We start from the raw sequence: 23,637 nt of genomic DNA on the forward strand, positions 1-23,637 counted from the left end.
GGTCTATCTTATACATGTCAGAAACCTGTCTAACCGCTTCACCCGAGGGGGACTTAAACAATTAAACGCTGTCTGACTTACTAGACCTCAACTTAGTTTTGTATTCCTGTTGCGGAGTTTTTTCTAACAGGGGGAGTTTAGAGTCTGTATCGGGGCAGTCCTTGGGAAATATCTTTGGACACAGTCCATGAAATCGTTTAATGTGGCTGGAGTGGAGCCACCCTTTTCTTCCTTCAATCTTCACAGCGGTCCTCGTGGTCATCAACACCAGTTTCGGTTCCTTCCACCTAGGCTCCAGAGGGCTCGAGCGGTCAAAGTTGCGGACCAATACCAGGTCTCCTGGAACAATTTCATGCGGTTTCACCTGGGTATTGTCCGGGATGGCAGCCGCGACCTGTGAACGACAAGAGAGTAGTGCAGACATCAAGGAAGCCAGGTAATCTGTCAGCATGTTACTGTCAACATCCGTTATCTTACAAGGCATAGGTGTACCCCACATATTTGGGGGACGACCGAAGACAATTTCGTAGGGGGATAATCCGGTTCTGGAATGGGCTACCATACGCATGTAAAAGAGGGCAACCGGCAGGGCTACCATCCAATCTACGCCTTTTTCTGCACAGACCTTTGCTAACCTGGTTTTCAGAGTCTGATTATGTCTCTCAACGAGACCAGCTGCTTCGGGATGTCGTACACAGTGGAATTTCCACTGGTATCCTAACAGGAGTGAAACCTGTTTCATGAGTTCGGACGAGAATGGCTGTCCATTATCTGAGTACACGACACGGGGCAAACCATATCGCGGGAAAAATTCACGAACCAACTGTTTGGCAGTGGTCACGGCAGTGTAATCTGGGACTGGGTAAGCTTCTGTCCATCTGGAAAGGGCACATACTACTACGAGGACATACTTAAATCCACGACATCTGTCCATCTGGATATAATCCATCTGGAGGACTTCAAAAGGATGGTCAGGAGGATGAAAACCACCTTGTTCCACGGGAATGCCTTTGCCTGGATTGAACTGACAACAGATCATACAGGTACGTACTTTCTGTTTTGCTGCTGCACGTAAATGCTTGTTGAACCATATATTCTGAATGCTGTCTAACATGGCTTTCTCTCCTAAGTGCGCTGGACTATGTGCTGTATTAATGATAACTTGAACCATTGAGTCGGGGAGAAACCATGTGGTTTTTCCCTTCGTCATCCATCCCTGATCTGTCTGGACCCCTCCTTGTTCAGTCCATTTCTTGAGCTCATCTGGAGTAGCATGTGACTGTATGTCGAGTACATCTTGTGTGGGATCCCTGACTGTCATACAATGTGTCAGTGGGGTTACTTCAGTCTTTGTCGTGTCAGTCGATATGTCTGTATGAGTCTGAGCTGTAAGCTTAGCTGTTCGATCTGCCAGGTCGTTACCCTGGGAAATGGTGTCAGTGACTTTAGTATGTGCTTTACACTTCATGATGGCAATGGCTGAAGGCAAATGTATTGCTTCTAACAGAGCTTGAATGAGGGGACCATGCTGTATCTTGGCACCGTGGGAGGTCAGAAAACCTCTCTCTTGCCAGAGAACGCTGAAGTCGTGTACGACTCCGAATGCGTACTGTGAATCCGTGTATATGTTTACTTTCATGTTCTTGGCTCGTATGCAGGCGTGGGTCAGAGCAATGAGCTCTGCTGCTTGAGCAAACAGTGTGTCAATACGATGTGTTTCTAGGACTTCAGTTTCAGTGGTCACTGCATATGCGGCCACTAACTCTCCTGTACTTGTTCTCATACATGAACCCTCCACATAAAGTGTCAGGTCTGGGTCAGGCAATGCAATGTCGGTCAAGTCTTGTCTCGGCTTTGTTACGGTATTAATGACGTCCACACAGTCATGTGGTACGGGATCTGCTGTAATTGAGGGTAACAGTGTAGCAGGGTTCAGTATGTTGCAACGTCTGATCTCTATGTGTGGCTGAAACAATGTCAGTTCATATCCTGTCAATCGTGCTATGGTCAAGTGTTGAGTCTGTGTCCTGTTTAGGAGAACTTCCACGGAGTGTGGAACCTGTACTGTCAGAGGATGTCCTAATACTATGGAATCGCTCTGTCTGATAGCTAGAGCTGGTTCTGCAACTGATTTTAGGCACGCAGGCAGAGCCTGGGCTACCGGATCCAATGCACTAGAGAAATAAGCACAGGGCTTGTGTTTTCCTGCTTGCTCTTGTGTGAGAACAGATAATGCTGTGCCATCGCGTTCAGTGACAAAAAGTGTAAAAGGTTTGCTGTAACATGGTGTCGTTAAAACAGGTGCTTGACATAGAGCTTTCTTCAATTCATCAAAAGCTAGTGTATGTTCCTGAGTCCAAGGGAGGACAGTCGAAGTTACTGCCTCCTGTGTTGTCAACTGCATGAGTGGTTTGGCTAGATATGCATACTGGGGAATCCATTGTCTGCAGTAAGAAGTGAGGCAAATGAAGGCCCGTACTTCCTTTTGTGTCTTGGGCTGTGGAAGATGTGCAATTAACTGAATGCGGTCTGGTGTCAACTGTCTACCCCTCTTGGACAGCAAGTGTCCTAAGTAAACCACTTGCTGGGCACAGAATTGTAGCTTCGAAGGGGACACTTTATGCTCCTTTTCGGCCAGGAAATACAAGACTGTCAGTGATGCACGTTCGCAATCTCGTTCTGTTCGTGCTGTGATCAATAGATCATCAACATACTGGAGCAAGGCAGTGTCAGTTGGCATGTGAATACAGTCTAGTTGTCGTTTCAGTGCTTGACTGTAAATACTAGGGCTTTCCGTGAATCCTTGAGGAGCACGTGCAAATTTGAAGCTTCGGCCATTTAAACAGAATCCGAAAAGGTACTGGCTTTCCGGATGAATGGGGACACTAAAGAAGGCGTTCTTGAGATCGATTACAGTAAAGAACGCTGCTTCGGAATCAATAGCAGTCAATAGGGAAGAGATGTCTGGGACCACTGGGTACTGGGGTATGATGCATTTATTTAATTCTCGAAGGTCGATCACCAGTCTGTAGACCGGTGGTGCATTCGGGTCAGTTCGTTTAAGAATCGGGATAATTGGAGAATTACATACATTGGAGTCAGTTTCTACAACCACTCCTTGTGCAATGAGCTCGTCAATAATTTTCAGTAAGGCCACTACAGCCTCAGGAGGTAACTTGTATTGTCGAATTCGGGGTAGTACAACTCCTTGTTTGAGAGTAACACGATATGGTGTAATATGCATGCAACCTACATCAGTTGGACCTTGTGCCCATAAGTGCTGTGGTACATTCTGTAATCGTGGATCAAAATCTCTTAACACATTATGTCCTTTAAAATCACGTAAAAACAATCTCACTCCTTCCGGAGAACAACAAATCACTGCTCCTAACGCTTTCAATGTTTTTATACCAAGCAAGTTTTCTGGACATGATTTCGTAAGTAACAAGTCTGTAGTACGGGATAACAGACCAACTTCTAGGGAAACTGGCTTTGACACTTCGTTAACAATAGGCTTTCCTGAAAATCCCAGGGAAACATTCTGTGAGCCTGAGAGGGGTGCCCCTGGAACCTCGTCATGACTGATGGTAGTTCTGCTCGCCCCTCTGTCCATCAAAAATTTTCTGTCTTTCCCTAATACCTGACTATGTACATAGGGACCCTCTTGATCTACAGGAACCTCGATAAGGGGCAAGCCAACCTCCCTCTCTAGGCTGTTTCATGAGTACTGCTGATAATCGGGATAATCTGACTGAGCATACTGGTACATTTGCTGTGTAACATGTTGCGTGGCAGCAATGGGTTGGGGTTGGGATACCGCTACTGTCTGTTGTGTGTTCTGAGGAGATCGTGTGTTCTGCGGAATATTTTGGGGAACTTGTTCTTGTCTAGGTGGACGCGGTCTTTCTTTCGTCCTGCCTGTAGCTATATTGTGTTTCAGGGCAGCACATTCGTTTATATAGTGACCTGGCTGTTTACAATAATTGCATGTCCCTTTAACAGGAGCTGCAGTATGACTAGTCTGTGTCGTACCCCTCCTCTGACTGTCAGCTGGGACAGACTGGGCAACTAGTACTTTCATTTTCGTATCTTTAATACGTCTCTGTTCATGTTCGTGCTCTTCTCTGATTCTGTTCTGGTGATACTGTAACATTTGTAACATTTGGGAAGGGGTATTAGCTTGCCATGTACTCTCGACTTTCAGTACTCTATTTTTAACCTGTGGTAAGGAATTCTCTACTAATTTGGTCACAAAAAGATGTGGGTATGATTCACTACTTGTTTTCAGACCGCTATTAATAATGAAACATTTCTCGAATCTGGAGAAAAAATCACTAGTGTCTTCGTCTTGTTTCTGTTTGCAGGCTGAGATTGCATCCCAGTCTTCCTTTTTAGTTGTCAGTAACCTCGGCAAGACCTGTACTAATAATTCTGGTAATGCTTTAGCTTTGTCCCCGAGACCAGTACCAGGGATTCGTGTATTTTCTTTGTTTTCTAATTCTGCCCAATCAATCTTTTTCTCTCCCACCTCCCATTCTTTCTCTTTCAGTTTTTCGTAAATGCCTGCTGGCAACAGTACTTTTAACATTTTAAGTATATTGGGATACGTATACTCCCCCATGCGGAGCATGTCTTTTAATTCGCGGTGAAACCCTGCTGGATCTTTATCATGGCACGGTACTAATTTTTTCATTTCCAATAATTCCATTTTCGTTAAGGGGGTGTAAACAAACACTCGTTCAAGTGTACCGTCTGTCTTCCGGACGGGATGAACTTCTCGTAAGGGATTCTGTCTGTCTATGTAAAATGTCTTCCTTACTGGGGGTGGAACGGGAACAAAATGTGGAGTCAGGAAAGTTCTGTACTTGTGTCGCTGTTCTAGAATGACATTAATTAAATCGGTACCTAGGCCTCTCCATCTCTTTAGGAGTAACTCTTCCAATATTCAATTCATAATCTTTATTCGATTGTAGGTTTTACAATCATAAAAGTGCATTTTATAAGCACACAGTTAAAAACATTACACACAATTAATTTTCAAATGGCAAATAATGACACAGTAAACAGTACAATATATCAGACAATAGGAGCATGGGCAATATATGGTTAAAAATATAAATAACTGTGATCTTAAAAAGCACCAGCAATTTTTTGCAGCATGGTTAGCCATCCATGCTTTTCCTGAAGCAGATGGCTTTTTTTAAAAAGTTACATACAAACAAAGTACAGTCACTATTCAGTAGTTGTAGGTAATAAAGTGCGGGTTTAATTTGTGTGAAACTCATTTTTTTAAGGCACGGTTTAAGGTATAATTTCCGTGGAGTAGAGTAATAGGGGCAAATAAAAAGGAAGTGTGCCAGATCTTGAGGAGACTTTCCGTCGCAGCCACAAGCTGGCAACACTTCGCCCCGTTGAGCACCACTTGGGAATGCCAATAGGAGATGATAGAGGTCAAAGCGGAACCTTGTTAGCAGAAACCGTTCATAGCTAGACATAGGCCATGTCAGGTAAGATTCTGTTTGCAAGCATGTTTTTAACAATAGATGTTTCCTAACACTGACCTTCTGTATCTCGACCTCTTCTCTGTCGGTACATCTTAACAAAACTATGGCATTCTTGACCAGGCTCACATCAGATTTTCTAATTGTGTTTGGGGCATAAAACAGATCCTGTCGACCAATTGCCGTTAGGCTGTCCTTTATATACTTTACCCACGGTACCTTAAATCTCCCATCTAGCTGTAAAGCTTCTTTCAGTAGGGCATGTGTTAATGGAATTTCATTGTTTAGCCAACAGTTCAACCAACATGTGACTGGGCTTACTGCTATTCTGTCACCTAGATAGGGGACCCCCAGCTCCTCGTGTACTGAGTAATTCCCAATACCCCTGGGCAGTTTTAGGATCTTTTTTAGGAAGTTATTTTCTGCGACCTCTAGGTCTTTAGTCTTGCGATAGCCCCAGAGCTCACTCCCATAACAGGCAACAGCAACGCTTTTTGCCTGGTACAATTTAAGCAATGCGGCCAACGGGCAATTGCCGATTTTTTTTGGAAAGCCAAGGATGGCCGCATTGACCCTTGTTGTTTCTCCCTTCTTTTTGGAGACTGCTGGGCCCCATGATAACTTGTGATCTAGCAGGACCCCGAGGTAAGAGAAGGAGTTGGTTGATGGAATTTTCTCCCCATTTATACTGAAATGGTCAGGTTTCAGAATACCCTTACCTGCTTTCATAACGAAGGACTTGGAGTTATTTATGCTTAAACCACGTGACTCCATAAATTTGTGGAAGGAATTTATTAGTTTCTGGAGGCCGATTGCTGTTCTAGAAATAAGAACAGCATCGTCGGCGTAGAGTAATACAGGTACCCCTTTGCGCTCGACTAAGGGGTAATCTGCTTCTACAAGTAAAAGAAATTCCTCCAGTTCGTTAATATACAGGTTGAATAAAAAAGGGGCCAAGATACAACCTTGTCGGACACCCCGATTTATTTTAAATTCATCCGTTACGTTAAGGTCTTGGGAGTAATGGACGTTCGCCCTTGTGTCTGTATGCAGATCAGCGAGGAAATTACAAGGTTCCTCTCTACACCCATTCTCAGCAGAGTGGCCCATAATAGGCTTCTGTCTACACAGTCAAAAGCGGACGACAAGTCCATAAAGGCCATGTAGACAGTGCCTGGTCTCGCCAATGTATACTTACTTAGAATAAGGTATAGGTTCAGACACTGCGTAATGGTCGAATGATCTGGTCTGAACCCGTATTGTATGGGTGAAAGGATATTATTTTCTTTAGCCCAGGTAGATAACCTGTTAAGAATTACACCCCCTACCACTTTAACTACTGAATTCAGTAAAGAGATTGGCCTGTAACATAACGGGCTACTGCGGTCGCCCTTCTTAAAAATGGGGACTATAGTCGAAAGACCCCAAATTCTTGGGCATCCAGTTGTCACCGCTGCATTTATTACAGCCGTGAGAACCGGGGCCCAGAAAGGGATACTAGACTTAAACAGGTCCGGCGGCAATCCATCCGGACCCGGGGCCTTGTTGGTGGTTAGACCCTGTATTCCCCTAACGGTCTCTTGTACTGTGAAACACAGTGGAATCACAGTTGGAGTTAAAAGGTCAGAGACTTCCCGTTGCTCATTGCTCTTAAAAATTGTACTGAAATGGGACACCCACTCCCCCTCTGGGATGTTTGTTCCAATGGCTGTGTCATTTGGATTTTCAAACACAGGTTTGTTAATTATTTGCCAGAACTTGCTGCTATTCCCCAACACAGATGGGTCTAAAAGGGATTCAATAACGTTCGCCTTAATTTCCTTTTTTCTAATGGCTATTACTTTCCTATAGGCCCGGCGAAGATTTTTTATCAGTTCACGATCTCTGGGTTTAGTTTTTAATGCAAGTTTCAGATCCCTGCTTGCCTTTGAGCAGTTATGATCAAACCATTTGGAGTTATTCTCACTATGACCCTTTGTTGGCGCTGTGAGCATGGAGCCAATTTTGGCGACCTGCCCCTCGAACCTAAACAGAATGTTCGAGGGGATTGAATCAGGTGAAAGACAAACGGACAGCTCCTCTTCACATGCGCTGGTTATGTTAGTGTACAGGGTATCTTGATTTACCATTGACCATCTAATGCGACGCCTGCCATTTACGCACCTTAGCATGCCATGATCGAAGCGTGACTGTCGATTTGCAATAAATGGTCCGCCCAAGTTTATAACAAGGGGATTATGATCACTGTATATACTGGTGAGAATAGAAAAATGCAAGACCCATTGAACAGCATCTGGAGATATTAATATATGATCGATAAAGGAACCCTGCCCGTGCCCTTTAAAGGTTGGGGTGTCAAAGATTTTTATATCGGGGACCAACGACATAGCTACAGTCAAATTGTTTTCATTCATTAGGTCGTTTAGGTTCTTGCCACCCCTACTGTGGGAGAAGTGAAAACCTTCCTCATTATAACACCCTAAGGACCCCATTGGCGTACTAGCTGGGTTACCACATGGTTGAACATTAAAATCACCTGCTATCAACAAATGCTGTGATACATTGTAAACAATTTTGCTCAGAATATCATTTAGGGAGGCAATATTGCAAGTTTCATTACTACTGTTAGCATTATAAAAATTAACCACTGTCAACACAATCTTGCCATTTTTTAAATCAATCTTCTGTAAATTCAAATTTACACTATGGTAGTTGCTTGTATTACATCGCAGACCTTGGTTAATGAAGATGGCCAAGCCACCCTTGGCTCTACCCCTGGTCGAGGCAACTGCTGGAGTAATAAAGCTTAGAAAACCCTCCATATGAACATTGTTATCCTCTATCCAGGTTTCTTGGAGACACACAATGCTAAATTTTCTAATAAATGTTAGCCATACTGGATCTCGTAGCTTATTTGCCAAGCCTGCAATATTCCAAGAGATTAAATTTACACTGTCATTGAGAGCAGGGCAAGTAACAGACTCTCTGGTTAATTGGGTGGATGTTGAGGTAGGCAACGCTGCGCCTACCACCACCGGGCCCACGGTACTCACTGCATCTGACTCCCGATGCTCGGATGTATCGCTATTAACTAGCCTTATATCTGGTAGGGGTGTGGAGGGCACCTCGATTTCCCCAGAGAACACTGTAGATGGTACTTTAGGGGGACTACTGTTTTTAACAGCAATTGTTTGGGCAGTGTGTGAATTTTTATCATAGCAGCGACCCCCTAGCTTCTCAGGTGACCTTGAAGTACATGAAGCACTTACCCCACCCCCCATAGCTTCTGCATTCCTTAAACATCAATCGCAGTCCTCTAGGCCGCTAAAGGCCATGAACCTGTTGGAAAGCTCTAGGGGCGTAAATGGTAACAAATTTGACATGTTCCCATTGAAACCTGTTTTATGATTAAAAGGTATGGTATTCCACCCGTGTATAGCTGGTGGTGGAGCCAGTTGGTGCATGTATACAGGGTTTAGAGCGGACTCGATGTTAGGGAACTGGGAAGAGGAAAAGGTATTGTTATTATAGTATTGTGGGGGGAAGACAGTGGATCTGGGGTAAAAGTATGTCAGGGGGCGTGGTACTATGCAGTTCTTTTCATTTCCGTAAGGCCAATTCAGGATATGTTGTACGGCTTTCCTGTCTCTAAAATTTATGACCACGACATCGCCACCAATGTCCTTTGCTCTGCCCCCCAGCCAAGACAGGCGCCGGACATGGACTATCTCACCGTTTATCGCAATGGGTTTGGGTCTATAAAGAGAGAGCCAATGCGTTATTTTATTTTTTAGTTGTGAGTATCCCTCTCTTTTACCATTGGGCAGTTCTGGGACCCCAGTGAGTATGACCACGTACGGTAATGCTTCTGGGGGAAGTTCTGTGGGTGGTGTCCTAGACTGGCCCCCTCTTCCCCAGTTATTCTCCTTCCCTTCAGGTCTAGGGGATCTTTCCGGGAGAGTACTAGGTTCCCTGGATGGAATATTGGCGGAAGTGGTTGTTTTGCTAGGTGGTAATAAGGTAGTAAGTTTACCCTGTGTAGCGGTTGAAGCTGTTGTTAGAGAGTTTTTACAGGTATTGCCGCCATGTGCTTTCGGTGCCACATTTGAGGAATTAGGGGCGGCTGAAGTTGCTACAGCTGCCTGGCTATTGCTTGTGCTAGGTTTAGATGGTGTGGGACCCACGGTATTTTTTAAGAGGGGTTGGGTTGTTGTGATGACTTGTTGGTGCTGTACTTTAGACTGTCCTTGTAGGCGTACAAAATTCCCTAACACAGTCAAATCCCCCTCAATTTTACCTAGACGTGCCTCCATCCCCCTGAATCTGTCTGACAAAGCAAGCATGTAACTACGTATAATCAACTCAATATTGTCCAGAAGCGACTTGGGGGTGGCGGATTGCAAGTCCTCCTCCATCTGGATAAGAGTAGTATCTGAATCTGTAGATGCTTGAGGTAAAGATATCGGTAAAGTAGGGCTGACTGTTATGGTTTGGTTTGTATCAGGAACTCCCATTGATGGTATTGTAACAGTATTCTTCTTTTTACCAAACTCGGTGTGACTTATTTTGGGCTTGTTAGCTATTATGGTTTTCCTTCTTCTTTTAGGTGGAGGGGGCCCATGCGTTTTATCTGTCACTAGCCTCGAGTTTTTGCCTCTTACGACTTTACCAGGCCTTATTGTAGGGGATATTAGGATCTTAGGGATGTTATTATGTTCAGTGGTCACTGTAGAGATGGTTTCTTGAGTTTGAGTGGGTGACAGTGCCGGAGCTAAACATTCTTGGAGGAGCAAGGGTACGCTGCAGGTCAGTAAGGTGTTGTCTACTGGGGTGCTGATCAAATCGTCGTCTAAAGAAACAGACATTATAGGTTCAGAAAATGTTCTGTTTTTTATGCGCTCAATAGAACGACGGCGGTCTGCCCTCCTCTCGGCTAACAAAAGCTCCTTATTACCATCTACGGCTGGTTTGAGGAAATAGTCATCCAGTGTTCGGTTGATGATATTTTTGTCCAACCCCACTAGTGCAGGGCTTGTAGCCGCAGCAGCCATTCAGTGGTAAGGGGTGTTCACGAAGTGGACACACAACAGAGACAGTTACTTACGTGGTCCTTATACCAGGGTCTCTGGCCCGGCCCGGCCTCTTCTAGCCGATGAGGGCCGTAGAGGGCCCGCCCTTTGCCCGGGCTTCGCCCCGGGCGTCCCGCTCGCGTCCCGCGTTGCGGGCGGAGACCCGCTTTGTAGCGCCGCCTGGCGCTAGATGATGACGCGCTCCTATGCGCGATAGCGGTGCCCCCTGGGAATGCTAGTTCCTGCTACCTGCGGCGCTGTTGCTTCTCGCGTCCCGGCAGGGAGGAACCAGCAGTGTGAGGCGGTCAGGTGCGTGGGCGTCCCAAACAGCAGGCAAACGTTCTCCCTCCTCGTACAAGCCTCCACGGACCCGTCTGTGTAGTTTTGCAGTTCGCCCCTCTGGTCGGGCGGAGACCCGCTTTGTAGCGCCGCCTGGCGCTAGATGATGACGCGCTCCTATGCGCGATAGCGGTGCCCCCTGGGAATGCTAGTTCCTGCTACCTGCGGCGCTGTTGCTTCTCGCGTCCCGGCAGGGAGGAACCAGCAGTGTGAGGCGGTCAGGTGCGTGGGCGTCCCAAACAGCAGGCAAACGTTCTCCCTCCTCGTACAAGCCTCCACGGACCCGTCTGTGTAGTTTTGCAGTTCGCCCCTCTGGTCGGGCGGAGACCCGCTTTGTAGCGCCGCCTGGCGCTAGATGATGACGCGCTCCTATGCGCGATAGCGGTGCCCCCTGGGAATGCTAGTTCCTGCTACCTGCGGCGCTGTTGCTTCTCGCGTCCCGGCAGGGAGGAACCAGCAGTGTGAGGCGGTCAGGTGCGTGGGCGTCCCAAACAGCAGGCAAACGTTCTCCCTCCTCGTACAAGCCTCCACGGACCCGTCTGTGTAGTTTTGCAGTTCGCCTCTTCCAATACATTATATAGGGGACCTGGATCAGAATGCTGACTTTCATACAATGTAATGAGGTGTTGGATCATGTACATACCAGCTAATCGCTGTTCGTCTGGGGAGAGATTCAAAAACGTTTGCGCTACTGAGTCATCTTTATATACACTAGTATTGCCAGCCCATTGGACTGCTGACCGGGCTAGTTCTTGTTCATGCATGGCACTAAGTTCACTGTAACCTATTCGTTGTTGCAATACTTTATCGGTGGCTTGGAATAGATGTTCAAGAGAACATTGTTCTGGTATGGGAGAAAGAAAACGCTTCTTGCATTCTGGGCGTATGGGTCTGTCAAAGGTGTTCACTCTACCTACATACGCTATTCTATCTGCACTCGCAGTTGCTATATCTTCGTCTTCTGAGACCTCATCATCCGCTTTATCGGCTTCTCTTGCTGCTTTTTCCCTTGCGTGTATGTCTAGAATTTCTTTACGAATCTTTCTGTACATGGATTCTATACAACCTTTTTTACTATGTTTACCATCAGCTATGTTATCACTCCATTTTATCAGGACTTTCATCTCGTCTTTGCTTTTACCTGGCTGGTCTTGTTCCCTTATCGAACAATTTATCAAAAACTGTAAGATCATATTTTGAATTTCCACCTTCCTGTGTGCCATGGCCTCGTGAATACTTTCTGGTCTCTCTCCTGTTCTAATAAAATGATATATGTTGTCTAGATGTTCCTTCATGTCTGGTAAAATAGTCAAATAGTTCGTAACACGTCGTATACGTATTGAATATAATATCATCTGGTCTTCGCCTGGTATTGGATCATATCTGCAATCAGTGAGGTACTGTTTAAGGGCTGCGTATGTAGTTACTTTCTGTGTGCGCTGTAATGCTGCTTTTCTGAGTGTGGTTCATTTAACTTGAGGCGGGGTGATAGGGAGACCTCCTACTGCCCCTCCGGAAGTGTGATCATCAACTAATACTGGCTGTGCTGTCGCTGGGGGTAATGTAGCTGGAAAAGTAGGTGTAGGTAATGTCGGTTGGCCCTGGGTTGCAGGTGGAGTAAAAGGATTGCCAGGACCAGTGGCAGGAGTAGTGGCAGGAGAAACAGTGGGGGGAATCGTGTCTTGAACAGGGATGTGAGGATTAATATTTGGGGTTCTGTTTGTATAAACTGGAACAGTGTCATCTAAGTAAGATGAAAGGAAAATATCAGCTGCGGTATGTTTATGACGGAGTTTAGTTGGAACCAGTGGTGGCGGTAAATTACAGGGTACTTCCGGGGTCGCCTTGGGTAGGCCCTCGGCGAGAAGAGGATACATGCCTTGAATAAGGGCATTTCTTTGTCGGTCTAATTGTTCTGTTCTAACTCGTTCACCTTCTTCTAGTAGTTCCCTTTCTTGGGCTTTTTCTGATTCTTCTCTACTTTTCTCTGCTTTCCTAATTTCTTTCTCTGTTCTTCTATGCGCTTCTTTACGCCACAATTCTATAGCATCTTTCTGGGATTGTCTGGCTTTCTTTTTCCATAGTGCTTCCTCTACTCTCATGATGCATTCGGCATCCCATGTCCCTGAGACAGGCCATCTATATTTCTCTTCCAGGTCCTTTGTATAGTCAACCCATAAGTCTAAGTACAGTATGGCATCTAAGCCATGTTTATGGTACATAAAATTTCCGGGAGTGTCCCTAGGCGGGACGGGAACTGCTTCTTCGAGTATCCCTTTCCTAGTTCCTATCTGACGTAATTTCGAAAACAGCGGCATATTTGAAATTTCTTGAACTTGAACACAATAAACACAGTAATGTATAGCAAACAATCATTCATGCCACGACATAAAACACATTAAAACATTTCAGACTGATTCTACCTGGTACATAGAAAAACACAGTTCTGAAAATCTCGAGATACAATACTAGAATACTGGATCACTAGATGCACTGCTAAAACAGTACAGACATACCGGTCCCATAAAGAGACACGTCATACCGTATCCTCCTAAGTGGACACGTCTGGACCGGGTCTGTGTACCCAGACCCGTCTTGACCGGGCACAAATTAATGAACCTGTCTAGATGCGTTCCCAACAACGGTACTCACCGGGAAGCAAAACTGAAGGCCTCGGAAACTTGATACTGGACTGGACTGGACTGCTACGGCGTCTGGCTGCTACCACGCACTACGCATGCGCTTCGGAACAGGTGGGCCTCCGGATACCTCGGACCTTGCTCTCTCGGCTTGGGCTCTGGTCGGGACTTTCCGCATTCCTCACCGCCTCGTCTGGATGCCGGACCGCAGTCTCCGTCTCCTCCGTGGGCCTGAGGGAGATAGCAGGAAAACCCGCAGGTGTGCACAGGAGTCCGTCACAGCTTGTAGAAGGGGTCAGGGGCCTGCGTTACATCGCCGGCGCGTGATGAAGGGGAGGGGTCGCTGTTCGGGCGCCAGATTATGTGGTAAATAAAATTACCGGGACTATTTTTCTATACATTAAATGACAATAAGGATAGCTCAATAAAATGAGAGGCAGAGTCCGTGGTATCTGAGTCATACGGGCTTTAATTAAGCATCTCGAGAAGCTGGACATCGAGTTCCATCACCACTAAGGTTCAGGAAGGGATATTCAACATTTTATTAACATCACACATTATATATAGTAAAACTGTACAGTTGAAATGAATACAGTAGGCGTAACAAGTGAAAAGAGAAAGATAAGAACATATGGGCGTGAAAACAGGCGTGCACAGGGGCGTACACGGAGGTGTGTGCTAGAAACGTCACAAAAGTGTCATAGGTGGGTGGATGCATAGAAAGATTCCGCAGGGTCAGCAGAAATCTTTACCCTGAGTGCGTGCGCAACTGGGCATGACGTGGTAAAGACGTGTAACTGGGGAGAACTGGAAGACTTGACTTTAGCTCTAGTAGAAGAGTCTTGGTGTCTGGGATGTCAGAACGACCTGTACCTATAGCATATCTGGTATCTCATGTTTGGAGGATGTATTATCTGGAGTAAAAGGTCTCTCGGGCAGGGGCCGTTCATTACTGAATGCTAGTGGGTGCATACGTGTCTTGGTGCAATGCGCAATGCGCAGGGGCCATGGGCCTACCATGGTAACGGGTGCTGTAAATTACTTGCAAGGAGACAGGAAGGCAAGGCCCTTTGCTCTGCAGCCGAAAACATGTTTACCTATTTCACTAGACTGGAATGTATTTTCGAGGGGGCTGAGCAGATAACTGTAGGCAAAATACTGTCTTGGCAGGCAGGCCAGGCCGAGCCGGGCACCGCTTCGCTGGGCAGGAAGTAAGGCAGAGGTCAGGGATGCATACCTAAACTGCAGCTTCAGAGACAGAAGAGACTCGGAGCCTCAATTAAGGGCCTGGCTCGACTGAGCCAGAAAAACGTGGAAAAAACGTGTGCTTCGCGTTATTTAATAGTGCACCATGTAAAGACGTTGGCAACATGGGTCTAAGAACCAAATTAATGTTGCTTTCATGAAGGACTTGGTAGATGACATGTTAACGTTGGACGCAAATGCAAATGCGTCTTTATTTTAGGCCATAGAGGGAAAATGCATGGAGGTCATGCACATACATTGAACGTTGGGGTACACGATAGGGGACATACTTGGCCATAAAAATTCAATTTTCCTCAACCAGAGCCGCCCGTTCCACTGTGCCAGAACCGGGGGGAGGGGGGAAGGGGGGAGGCAGAAACGAGTGCGTGCGCCCAGTACACCAGTCCAATGTTGGCCTCCGAACCCCTGGCTCCACAGGTCTGTGCCAGCAAGCCCCCGTAACTCCGATCTCGCAAAGGCGGGCCACCCCGCAGGCCGGCTCTAATCCCCCTCTGTTTCGGTTCAGAGACCATCGACCCTCTCCGCCGCCATTTTCTTCGTACTCCGGGCAACACCTCGGGCGTCGTCTCTCAAGGTCTCAGTGGCACTGGCGGTCCCCCAAGAGCTCTCAGCCGCTCTCCAGTGGTTCCCCAACACCTCGCAGGCCAGTTACGCCGATCAGGGGTCTTCCTGGGTGTAGTTTTCAGGAGAAAAAGCGGGACCCTGCGCGGAGCTGCAAGCTCACGCCGCCATCCTGATCGGCGTCCAAGCCACGCCCCCTAGCTTATAACCAAACTCTACAAAATAGGACATGAACATACTGCGGCACACTACACTAAGACGCGTTTGGCCTGGCAGGCCGACCTCAGCATGCAGATCCATGACAACATGTGGGCTTACTGCTGTGCGGCCACTAGGAAAATTTCTCTAAACGGACGACATCGCCTGGTCCACTTCAAATACCTGCAACGTGTGTACTATACGCCAGAGAGGCTGCATAGGTATGGGCTTCGCAACACCCCGGAATGCGAGAGATGCCACGCTCCCGTGGCTGACTTTCTGCATGTGGCCTGGGTGTGCCCGGGAGTGCAGCGCTTCTGGCATAGAGTGTTCGCCGAAATGAGTACAATAGTGGAGCTGGAGATGACCATGGACCCCGCCCTAGCCCTTCTGGGGTACACGCGGGCAGTACCTGTGGCAGTGAGGAAACTGTTGGGCATGGGCATGCTCCTGGCAAAGGGAGTGGTGGCAATGTGTTGGATGAGGGGCCCGCTCCCTACGCTGAAAAGATGGTCCAACGACATGATGTATTGCTACACACAATAAGAACTCTATGGCGAACTACTCCCTCCTAGGAGCAGGCCCAAGAACTTCTGGGCCCTGTACCAGACATACTTGAATGCCCAAGACACTGATGAGGAACCCACAGTACGTGAGGGGGAGGGACAACCGGATACACCCGAAGGGGACCCACAACTAGAATTGCATTGCTGCGGAGAGGACACGACATTCCACGTGCCAGGCCTCGGGTGGCGACAGCATGGATGCGCCCCCCCGTCCCAAGGCATTGGGCGGGAGGAGCGTAGGACGCACTACACGCACTAGCACATACCATCAGACACAAGGAGTACTTACGGGGAAGTTGGGGGGGTGGAGTGGGTGTTCGGGGGAGGGTGGGGGGGAGAAAAAGTTAAAAATGTATTGTTTTATAAGACTGTGCACAGAGCAGAGCTACGTACGCCAGAAGCGGAACCTGTGGAAGATATGCCTTGTATGCTTTTTCTTTTCTTATTGCTTCTCATTCATTTTACTGAGCATAAGGTAGTTCAGATTACAGTGATGCCGGCCCGTGATGGGTTGTAGGCGTTCGGCTCTGTATGTATTGCATTCTGTGATCAAAAATAAAATAGAAAAATAAATTAAAAAAAGAAATCGTCTAGTGTTTTTCCTGCTAATTATATCAATGAAGAGTTTTTCCCAGCTTTCAGGAACAGGCAGATTTTTGTCAGAAAATCACATTTTTCTACACAGTTTTAGCATTTTTACTGGGACACACCCTATGTTTCCTATGTTTGTGGTTTCAACCTCCTTCCAGTTAGTGGTGGAAACAGGTATAAAAACAATAAAGGATCCAGGAAATCTATACATTTCTGAAAAGTAGACAACGTTCTGAATTCAGCAAGGGGTCCTTTGTGTAGATCTTTCAAGGTGCATAAGTTTTCACCTGTAAGGTCTTCTAACTATAGGAGGTTTTTTAAACTGTTGCATCCGCTGGAACTCTCTGTGGGACGTATAGGGATTGTAGGTTCACAAAGACCCCGAGGTTCCCTGAGCCAGAAATGTCTGGGCTTTGTAGGTTTCCCTAGATGGTCACTGAGCTCGGACCAAAAACGCATGTTACTCCCCTGCAAAACCAGGTCATTTTGTGATAGATGATTTTGATGTCTCCACAATACGTTTTGGGCTCTTTCCTGTCAGGTCGCATTTATATTGGGAGACCTATGTGAATGCTGGGTGATAGGAAATTTGTGTTAGCCTGGTGATCCCACTAATTTCTGACACAGAAATTTGATTTTTTTTAGCTAAATTTGAGGTTTGAAGGGGATTCTGGGTAAAAAAAACTGTGAGAAATCCACACAAGTCTCACCTCCCTTGACTCTCCGGGTGTCTAGTTTTTAGAATTGTCTGGGTTTGGTAGGTTTCCCTAGATGGCCGCTGAGCCCAGGACCAAAACCACAGGGGACCCCCTTTCAAAACCAGGTCACTTTCTGATCATTTTGATGTCTCCACAAAACAATTTGGGCTCTTTCAGGTCGCAGGCACTTGGCCCACTTGCACAAGTGAGGTATTATTTTTTTAGGGAGAACTGAAGAAACGCTGGGTGGTAGAAAATCTGTGTCAGTGAGGTGATCCCATTGCTTTCCCACACACAAATTTGAGGAAAATGTGATTTGTTTAGCTAAATTTTAGGTGTACAGAGGCTTCTTGTAAGAAAACTTTAAAGGATCCACACAAGCCTCACCTCTCTGAACTCCCCCGGATGTCTAGTTTTCAGAATTGTCTGGGTTTGATTGGTTTTCCTCAATGGCCGCCGAGCCCGGTACCAAAAACTCAGGTGCCCCCTGCAAATCCCAGGTTGTTTTGGGATCGATAATTTTGATGCCTCCACAGTAGGTTTTGGGCTCTTCCTTGTCACAGGCACTGGGTGAGGTAGCATTTTTATTAGGAGATCTGGATGAACGCTGGATGGTAGGAAATTTGGGTAGACCCAGTGGTCCCACAGCTTTCCCACATGGAAATATATGGAAAAAGTGATTTTTTAAAACTATATATGAATTATGCAGGGGATTCTGGGTATGAAAACTTTGGGGGACCATGCAAGCCACACCTTCCTGGTCTCCCCCGGATGTCTAATTTCTAGAAGTTTCTGAGTTTGGTAAGTTTCCTCAAATGACCGCCAAGCCCGGGACCAAAACTGCAGGTTACTGAATTTTCATGCCTCCACAATATGTTTTGGACCCAACCCAGGCACTTTGTCCATCCACACAAGTGATGTACCATTTTTATTGGGAGACCTGGGGGAAGGCTGGATGTCAGGAAATTTTTGCCAGCACAGTAATCGTACAGTTTTCCCACACAGAAGTGTGAAAACCAGTTTGTTTTGTGATAGATAATGTTGATGTCTCCGCAATACGTTTTTGGCCCTTCCCTTTTGCCCACCCACACAAAGTGAGGTAACATTTCTATCAGGAGACCTGTGGGAACACTGGGTGTTAGGAAATGCGTGGTTTCTTTCTGATTCTGGAATACTATAGTACAGTAATCCAAGGAAAATGTGTGGCTTTAGTCACATTTTGAGGCTTTTGCGGCATTGTGGGTAAAAAACGTGGGATCCACAAGAGACACACCACCCTATAGCCCCCATGGGTGTTTAGTTTATGTAAATATCTAAAGTTGGTAGATTTATTTTCCCTAGAGACAATGTACACCTTGGCAGAGAAAGACAGAAAAGGCACATATTACTGCACAACCATCTATTCTTCAAGTACATACATATACTGGTTGGATTTGGCACGAGGGTGAGTGCAAGGTTCAAAATGTATATTTTATTAACAAGGGATTTCATGAAATGAACTTTTGCATGTGGTACTTTCTAAAACAAGCGGGCACACACAGCGCAGGTTTAGAAGGACAGTCGGGCAGTACATGCAACTCTCCTTCCATGCACCAGACTCTTCTTTCCCTACTGGGAAAGTCTATTTTAGGCGTGGGAGGAATGTGATGAGCAAATTGGCGATCTTTCAATCTAGCCACTTCTTCCACGACTCCAACTCAAGGAACACCTGCATTTTACACTATAACAAGGCTACCTATCACAGACTCGTGAAACTTAACAAATGTCTTCCTTGACTCTGGAGAGAAAAATCCTTAATTACAACAAAAGCATTAAATGTTGCTAAGTGGAAAAAGGGATAGTCAACTTCTCATACATTATGTAAGCCTTAAGCACAGCAGCGTAAGGTTCCAACCTCTGATCTAGTCTATAACGACCACTAATGTGACTATTATGGTCTAAAATGCACACAGTTTTGTGCACTTCAACAACCTGACCCCAATTAGTCACAGGTAAAGTACTTCCATAATGGAAGGTAGTCAGCATGTAGACATTCCTCATGTATGCAAATTTCACAGCTAGAAATTCATCACTATACAAAGCACTGCACTGTCCCCTGGGTAATCTTTATTGTTAGAGCAGATTGTGCCACAAGCAACAATGTCCACTTTGATGAATTCCCTGAACAATTGCACACCAGTGTAGAAATTATCTGTGTGTAAATGGGACCTTTATTGAAAAGTCCTCTACCATGTTCTGACATAATTTTCTCACTAACTCCTAAAGTGAACTGACAACCAGGGGGGTCAATACTGGAATCCTACCTGTGTACACTCTGAAAATATAGACGTATCCTACTCTCAGACAGCATATGCATATTAATTCCATAACGTGCCCTCTTGCCAGGAATGTACTGCTTAAAAAGCAAACAGTCCATAAGCAGAACCAAAGAATCGTCCACAGCTATTTCTTTCCTTTGAACATAGATCTCTGAAAACCAATCTACAAAGTGATCAGGTTCAGGCTAAATCTTAAAAACGCGGTCATAGTCAGGGTGATCTCATGACAATGCTAAAGCATTATAAGCAAAAGGCAACATCCGAAGCAGAAGCAAATACTGATTAGGATTCATGGTTGCAGGAAATATAGCCACTGCCATCAAGGGACTAGTAGACCAATATGAAAACAGCAACGGCTTCCTTATCAAGCCCTTCAAAAAAGTTATCCCAAGAACTTCTTCAACTCATATTTGTGGGAGTCTACTGGGTAGCTCTAGAGTGGGGCTTAAGTCTGGCACTGTTGCCCCTTAAATACTGTTCAGCATACAAATTAGTATGCTCAACACACTCATCCAAAAATACATCCATATCCATACTAATATTATAAAGAGAGAGCCCAAACCTTTGAGGCCGGTAATCTCAGTAACCAGAGCACCAATCACAACACCTAATACAGCGTTGGAAAGGGCAGTTGCAGCAGAAGGACATAGGCTTTGCAGACTGCCACCATATACATTTAAAAGGTAAAAGAACTGTGCCAGCAAAGTAATCCCTTGTGGGTGTGTCTTCGTTTTGCTGTTGGCGTGTGCTGGGGCGTGTGGTACGTTCTGCCCTTCATGCAATGGGAGTCGTAATTGCGCCGTTTCAAGGGGCACGCTGGGGCCGTGACAAACGCTGTGGGCGTGTGTCCGCCCTTCATGCCATGTGAAGCACCAATTACGCAATCGCGCCTCATCAAGGGGCGCGCTGGGGGCGTGACAAACGCTGGGGGTTTGTGCTACGTTCCGCACTTCATGCCATCTGGGTCGTACATTAATCAGATCATCTGCTGTGGCCGTGTGCTGGGGGCGTCACAAATGCGTTCACCTTGAAGCGTGGTAAGTAACCATGCGCTCGACTCCCTTGGCAGTGTGTGCCTTGGCCTGGGTGCGTCTGAAAGAGCCGAACGCAGTTTGTGGCTTGGCCTGGGTGTGTCTAAAAAGCACTTGGGCCGAAGAGCGTTGGTGTGGGTCATAAAAAAATAAGAACAGTGGGAAACAATCATTATAAACTTACACAATTTTAATTGTTAGTCAGTCGCCGCTGGCCCTCAAGCGGGGGCACACGTCTCTGCGGGGACAATTACTGCAGCCTCTCATGCGTGCTGTTACTGAACTATCACATTAAACCAAAATACACGCGCCTGCTAATATCAGCCAGGGCTGTAGCCAGGCTCAGGCGGCAGATCACTACACTAATTACACACGACTGCTAACATCAACCAGGGCTGCAGCTTGGCCTAAAGCGGGGGAACACGCGAATGACTGTATCTGAATACACACATTATACACATTCTATTTCATACCCGGACAACGTTGGGACGGGCTGCTAGTCATCCATAAAGAACTAAAGGAAATGTATAGATAAAAAGGTTTCAGTATTCACTCAATACCCTGCGATACCAGTAAAGGCAGACAATGCTGGCTGTACCATGTTTGGGGCAACCCAGAGTTCAGCTCTTATTAGGGGAAGCCTATCAATCTCAGGTTGCAATCCAGATGCCTCTTACTGCACTATCAGGACATCATTTTGCTCCTCTAAAAGAGGTACTTCCTTCACACTCTAGAGTGGCCTCATCATCAGAAGATTCCTCTTGGACAAGAAATTCAATGTTAGAGTCTTGCATTTCCTCCTCTGCCTCAGATGCAGAGTCAGTCTCATAATAATGGTCAGAGGAAGACTAAAGAGGCATACCAGCAACCTTATGAGCGGTCATCCTGCGGCTAGTTATAATCCTTACTAAGAAAAGTAACTTGACAAATAAGTCAACAACAAGCAATACTGTGTACCATAAGTAATAAACAAAGTTTGACTTTATCACCAAGTCTTATATACTCAAAAACAATACAACTGACTTGCCATGGACAGCTAGACTCACCAACACCTACTCTGCACAGACACAGCAAGCACCTACAATATCCCACTAGAAAGAAAAAGCAAAAAAAATATGAATTACTTACAGGACCACACAATATACATTGTGCACAAATGCAAGGATAATTTCACACACAATAAAACAGAAGCTAAATATGCTGCATCTTTAAGCTAGAATAAAAAGAAGAAATAAAACATTACAATCACAAATGCAAATGACAAGAAATAAAACAGTTAACATTATTAACTGCTATGTCACTACCCAAATGCCAGTCCACACACACCTCCAGAAAAGCGCTAGGTTTCACACACCGCCAGTCGAACTCCAGACACAAACAAAAACTTTCCATGGTGTCTAGTTGTTTCCTGACCCAGATGGGCCTACAAATATGGCCAATCTGCCATCAAGAGGGACTAAAAATGGGCAAAAGTAAATAAAAACACATACCCCCCGATTGGGTCAAACCTTACCCAAGGGGCCAACCCCAAACATAAATATATACATACCCCTGGTGGTAGTGGGTTTTCTGCCCCCCGCCCCCATGTGGGCATATTGGCCTCCAAAGACTGCGATCTGCCCCCAAACAGGGCAGAAAATGGCCAAAATTAAATAACAAATGTTCATTCACAATTAGGGCAACCCTTGCCCAAGGGGCCACCCCCAATGATTAATATATGCACATTACCGATGTGGGTTTTATGCTTCTCTTGGGGGCAGATGGACCTCCAGATAGGGACAATATGATCCAAAGTAGGGAAGGAAACAGCCAAAAGAAACTAAAAAAGATTATTGTCATCAATAGGGGAGATCCTTGACCAAAGGAACACTGGAAGCATATCATGAAGACATCCCTGGTGCCATTGGATTTTCTGCCCAGCCAAGGAAGATGGGCTACCCAAAACGGCTGATCCGAATTTGGGAAAAATGGCAAAAATGGTGCATTCTACAGCACATTTTTCATGATATATTCAATTGTATTCACTCTTAAAGCGTAGTAAATGATGACTGTACAGCACTGCACACAAGAATACCCAGTCATTCCCACAGACATTCTTAAGGAGAACACAAAAAATAAGATGTGAAGCATAAAACATACATTTAATTACAAAATAAGTGCACACATCACTGTTAAGAGCCACCAAAAAGCTGAGAACTCAATGAAAGACCATTTTGAAGGATGTTAGCATCCTCCACCCCAATAAGCAGCACTGCATGGCACCCCTCCATGACCTCCTCTTCCACAGATTCCCTAAACATCACTGTCCAATAGTAGAGCCCCTCATCTCTCCATAGCCCCTCTCTCCCATGTATTTAATTTGTTTTATAAAGCCTCTCATACCAGTGTAGGGTGTCAGAGCACTTTACATCAAACACACACATACAGGGACAATAAATCATATATGTGATTCCATGTATAGGAAATGTTACTTAGGACAAAGATGACAAGGATTCAAATGTAATCCAAATTGGTAGGCATTTTTTAAGAGCGCGTGATGTGGAGAAGCACAAACTCTGGATTCAAAACGTGACACAGTATTTAGGGTTGGTTTTTACTAATAATCTTTTATTTCTACTCAAACAAACCCTTTCTAGCAACATTAGGATACTAGTAGAAACATAACGTTCTCATCTGTATCAGCTCTTTGATTGTAGTTCATAGCACACTATGCTATAGTACTATTGTAACTTATGAACTGCAAGAAACAAAAAGATCTCTGCCACAAAACCAGTAGCCCAGTGAGCTATCCATATAAAATACAGGCCTGTGATCTGTATAGTAGACAGTCTTTGCAGCAGGCACGGTAACCCCCTAGGCA

This window comes from Lissotriton vulgaris, chromosome 2_1 (genome assembly GCF_964263255.1).
Source record: "Lissotriton vulgaris chromosome 2_1, aLisVul1.2, whole genome shotgun sequence".
Taxonomy (NCBI): Eukaryota; Metazoa; Chordata; class Amphibia; order Caudata; family Salamandridae; genus Lissotriton; species Lissotriton vulgaris.